Raw genomic sequence first — 6,140 nt, forward strand, 5'->3', positions numbered from 1 at the left:
TGATAAGTTAATTGTGTAAAAAGTCAAAACTGTGGTTGCAAAGTTTCAGAACTTAGTCGGAAAGTCTAAAATGATGAATTGGAATAACAATAAGTTGCAGGAAAGTTGATACAATTGTGTGAAAAGTCAAATCAAAGAAAGCTTAGAAAGAACTCCCATGTGCTGAGAGTATTGGAGACACATTAAATATAATTTGAAATTACTTAGCTGAAAACTAATTATGCAAATCAGAAAATTAACATGAACAGATTTGATTGTAAAACTAATGAGGTCTGCGCAATGTAACAAAAACTCTATGTACCAAGTTTAATTGAAAAGTGATTAGAACCAAAAAATTATGAATTTTTATGCTTATTAGGGAAATACTATGAACAGAGTTTTACCCCAAACTAATTAGGATTGTACATTGTCTTAGAGCATCTTTGTACTAAGTTTCATTAAAATGGAAATTAGTACTTTAGATATCAGTGTGAAAGCTTAAAATTGGTTAATTATGCAAATTGGGTAATTAATATGTACAGATTTTAACCCACAATTATCCAGGTCTATTGTCCTACAGCATCCATGTATAAACATTCATTGATATGTGATGATTAGTACCTAAGATATCAGTGTGAAGGTTGGAAATTGGTTAATTATGCAAATTAGGTGATTAATATGCAAATATTTACCAAAAACTAATTGGGTCTCTGCATAATTCTAGATTCATTGAAATGTGACGATTAGTACTTTAGATATCAGTAGAAAAGCTGAAAATTAATTATGCAAATTAGGTAATTAATATGCACAATTATTTACCCTGAAACTAATCAGGTCTCTGCATAGTCCTAAAGGATCTATGTACCAAGTTTCATTGAAATGCAATGATTAGTACTTGAGATACCCGTGGAAAAGCTGAAAATTAACTAATTATGCAAATTAGGTGATTAATATGCACAGATATTTATCTGAAACAATCAATCTCTGCATAGTCCTTGAGTATGTAAGTACCAAGTTTCATTGAAATGTAATGCTCACTACTTATATCAAAAGCTGAAAATTAATGAATTATGCAAATTAGGTAATTATATGTACTGATATTACCATAAAAACTATCAGGTCTGTGCAGTGTCATATGACATCTATGTACCAAGTTTCATTGAAATGTGATTAGTACTTGAGATATCAGTGGAAAAACCGAAAATTGACTAATCATTATGCAAATTAGGTAATTAGTATCCACGGATTATTACCAAAAACTAATCAAAACATAGCATTAGTTCAGAGCATCTATGTACCAAGTTTCATCAAAATCCAATGAGTGGTTGTTTAGATATCAGTGGAACAGTCATGGAACCACTAAAAAATAGCTAATTATCATGCAAATTAGGTAATTAATATGCACGGATTTTTACCAAAAACTAATCAAATCTGCGCATATGTTCAGAGCATCTATGTACCAAGTTTCATCAAAATCCAATGAGTGGTTCTTTAGATATCAGTGGAACAGTCGGACACACACACACACAGAGACATACTAACTGCAAAGACTCCCATTTTGTGCTTCGCACATGGGAGTCAAAAAGCGAAGTAAAAACTTACCTCGTAAATGGAAAACATTGAGTGGAAAAATCCACAGGTTTACTTTCTCCTGTTCCATGAACCCCATGTCTGGGTAACATGGCTTTTAATTCCCAGTTGGGAAATGACAATTTGTGCTGCAATACGATTTTCACAATGTTGGCAGTTGTGATATGTAACCCAAGTACTCTGAAAACTGTCTAAAAGCCAGTTACTGGGAGTCTGGTTAATGATCATGACAAAAGAAAGCAGTTAACGGTACACTTTCTAGGAGATCTGGTGTGTTCTCTCCTTTGGCATTAGTATTGCCCATAACCATAATGAGAAACAAGCAGCCTCGCGAGAATCACTCATAACATCATATGATAATCTCCGCTCGACAAAGTCTACAGCGGAGCTAAAAAGTTGACATGGACGATAACTGACAATCACTCATATGATAAGCTCCGCTCGACAAAGTCTACAGCGGAGCTAAAAAGTTGACATGAACGAGAACTGACAATCACTCATATGATAAGCTCCGCTCGACAAAGTCTACAGCGGAGCTAAAAAGTTGACATGGACGATAACTGACAATCACTCATATGATAAGCTCCGCTCGACAAAGTCTACAGCGGAGCTAAAAAGTTGACATGGACGATAACTGACAATCACTCATATGATAAGCTCCGCTCGACAAAGTCTACAGCGGAGCTAAAAAGTTGACATGGACGATAACTGACAATCACTCATATGATAAGCTCTGCTCGACAAAGTTTACAGCGGAGCTAAAAAGTTGACATGGACGATAACTGACAATCACTCATATGATAAGCTCCACTCGACAAAGTCTACAGCGGAGCTAAAAAGTTGACATGGACGATAACTGACAATCACTCATATGATAAGCTCCACTCGACAAAGTCTACAGCGGAGCTAAAAAGTTGACATGGACGATAACTGACAATCACTCATATGATATGCTCCGCTCGACAAAGTCTACAGCGGAGCTAAAAAGTTGACATGGACGATAACTGACAATCACTCATGATAAGCTCCGCTCGACAAAGTCTACAGCGGAGCTAAAAAGTTGACATGGATGATAACTGACAATCACTCATATGATATGCTCCGCTCGACAAAGTCTACAGCAGAGCTAAAAAGTTGACATGGACGATAACTGACAATCACTCATGATAAGCTCCGCTCGACAAAGTCTACAGCGGAGCTAAAAAGTTGACATGGACGATAACTGACAATCACTCATATGATAAGCTCCGCTCGACAAAGTCTACAGCGGAGCTAAAAAGTTGACATGGACGATAACTGACAATCACTCATATGATATGCTCCGCTCGACAAAATCTACAGCGGAGCTAAAAAGTTGACATGGACGATAACTGACACTCATATGATAAGCTCCACTTGACAAAGTTGGCAGTTGAGCTAAAAATCACACGATACTAGTACTTTCATATAAATCATTGATCATGCATAAGTGACCACATGGTGTACTAGTCATGTCCTATAAGAGCCAGTAAAAATGGCTGTAAAGGTATTGAAACATTGTTGCATTCAGGTCTGGCATAAGAAATATTGGCAATAGGCTTTTAAATCATTGTGATTCCGAATTCATTCATATGAATATCATCCTGTCAAAACAGACTTCCAAGTTGATTTCAAAGGGAATTCTAGTCTGACTAAAACTGGCTACAAGGCAAGTCTGTTAGAAAATTGTAGAAAAGTCTGATAGAGGAACTTACAAAGACCTTTAAATGCCAGGATCTGTCAAAAATGAAGGTAGTATTTATGAAATAGGGACAATTGAAGCCAGAGAGTTTCAATCAATGAATATCAATTGAATGTAAAGTAAATACGGCCTTATGTGGTAGAATTACATATATCAGTAACCAATCAGAACAATACCAACTTTGAATGAAAATGGTTGATAACCAGTAGACAATGGTCAATGAAGCTAAAAACAACAGATGAAGGGACCCGAAAGAATGTATAACAGGGATTAACTAAATGTGCATTGGTTCTTACTTTCATTGAATTGACAATAAATTGATTGAACAAACTTGGATACACACACAGACAGGGTCAAACCATGAAATTATTCAAAACAATAATACTCACTTTAAAAAAAAAAAAAAAAAAAAACGTTTAGGAATTCACTTTTACTTGGACTGTAATGCATATAATACCAGACACATCAGAAATCAAACTAAAAATTCAGTCAGAAATACTTTTTTTTTATTTTAAAATCAAAATAATGTTGCAAAATAATTCTTTCACACAACTCACATTAATTCAATATCACTATGCAATCATTTATCAGTAATTGGGTTTACAGTAGAGTAGATTCAACAGAAAATATTTTCATCATGCTGAAAAATTTAAAAAATCAAGATAAAGCGAATAATAATTTTATGTTAATCTACAACAAACACGGTAAGCATTATTTATTCATTACTGGTTCTAATAGCAAAACAATGTACTTTAAATTTGTACGTTGGCGGAAAGCCAAAAAATTATATAAACCATTTAGTGCATCTATCCCCTATTGAAGACTAATGAGAAGCTAACAAATAAGCAAATGGTGACAGTAAAATTATGTAAATCATTTAATTTTCTCTTCAAATAATTTTCAGGATATACTTTGATGACATTATTTGATTTTACAAATCATACACTGAAAGTAACGCTTACTGCTGCAAATGTTATGGTTCTCCCTGAGTTGAAAAATCTAAGAAAAAAGTAATTTACAGTACAGTTAAACCTGTGTAAAGCAACCACCCAAGAGTCTTCATTGGCATGGTCAGAGAGGTAATGAGAGTCTTCATTGGCATGGTCAGAGAGGTAACGGGAGTCTTTATTGGCATGGTCAGAGAGGTAATGAGAGTCTTCATTGGCATGGTCAGAGAGGTAACATGAGTCTTCATTGGCATGGTAAGAGAGGTAACGAGAGTCTTTATTGGCATGGTCAGAGAGGTAACGAGAGTCTTCATTGGCATGGTCAGAGAGGTAACGAGAGTCTTTATTGGCATGGTCAGAGAGGTAACGGGAGTCTTCATTGGCATGGTCAGAGAGGTAACGAGAGTCTTTATTGGCATGGTCAGAGAGGTAACGAGAGTCTTCATTGGCATGGTCAGAGAGGTAACGAGAGTCTTTATTGGCATGGTCAGAGAGGTAACGGGAGTCTTCATTGGCATGGTCAGAGAGGTAACGAGAGTCTTTATATGGTGGTTGGATTATTTATTTTATGCGTTGCTAATTCATACATTGGAAATAAAATTTGTCCAGTGAATGATGAGATGGTTGCTCATATGTTATGTCCTGGGACTGGCTAAAAGTGGTCACTATAGGCAGGTGGTCTTTGTACAAAGGTTGCTCATACGTTATGTCCTGGGACTGGCTAAAAGTGATCACTATAGACAAGTGGTCTATATACACAGGTTTCTCATAAGTTATGCTATGGGGATGCCTAAATGTGGTCACTGTAGACTGGTGGTCTTTGTACACAGGTTTCTCATATGTTATGTCCTGGGATTGGCTAAAAGTGGTCACTATAGACAGGTGGTCTTTATATACAGGTTGCTCATATGTTATGTCCTGGGACTGCCTAAAAGTGGTCACTATAGACAGGTGGTCTTTGTACACAGGGTGCTCATATGTTATGCTATGGGACTGCCTAAAAGTGGTCACTATAGACTGGTGGTCTTTATATACAGGTTGCTTATATGTTATGTCCTGGGACTGCCTAAAAGTGGTCACTATAGAGGGGTGGTCATTGTACACAGGTTTCTCATATGTTATGCTATTGGACTGCCTAAAAGTGGTCACTATAGACAGGTGGTCTTTGTACACAGGGTGCTCATATGTTATGCTATGGGACTGCCTAAAAGTGGTCACTATAGACTGGTGGTCTTTATATACAGGTTGCTCATATGTTATATCCTGGGACTGCCTAAAAGTGGTCACTATAGACTGGTGGTCTTTATATACAGGTTGCTCATATGTTATATCTTGGGACTGTCTAAATGTGGTCACTATAGACTGGTGGTCTTTATATACAGGTTTATCGTATGTTATGCTATGGGGCTGCCTAAAAGTGGTCACTATAGACAGGTGGTCATTGTACACAGGTTTCTGATATGTTATGCTATTGGACTGCCTAAAAGTGGTCACTATAGACTGGTGGTCTTTCTACACAGGTTTCTCATATGTTATGCTATTGGACTGCCTAAATGTGGTCACTATAGACTGGTGGTCTTTGTACACAGGTTTCTCATATGTTATGCTATTAGACTGTCTAAATGTGGTCACTATAGACTGGTGGTCTTTATATACAGGTTTCTCATATGTTATGCTATGGGACTGCCTAAAAGTGGTCACTATAGACAGGTGGTCATTGTACACAGGTTTCTCATATGTTATGCTATGGGACTGCCTAAAAGTGGTCACTATATACTGGTGGTCTTTGTACACAGGTTTCTCATATGTTATGTTATTAGACTGTCTAAATGTGGTCACTATAGACTGGTGGTCTTTATATACAGGTTTCTCATATGTTATGCTATTGGACTGCCTAAAAGTGG

Source organism: Saccoglossus kowalevskii, chromosome 15, assembly GCF_978046115.1.
Source record: "Saccoglossus kowalevskii chromosome 15, keSacKowa6.1, whole genome shotgun sequence".
Taxonomy (NCBI): Eukaryota; Metazoa; Hemichordata; class Enteropneusta; family Harrimaniidae; genus Saccoglossus; species Saccoglossus kowalevskii.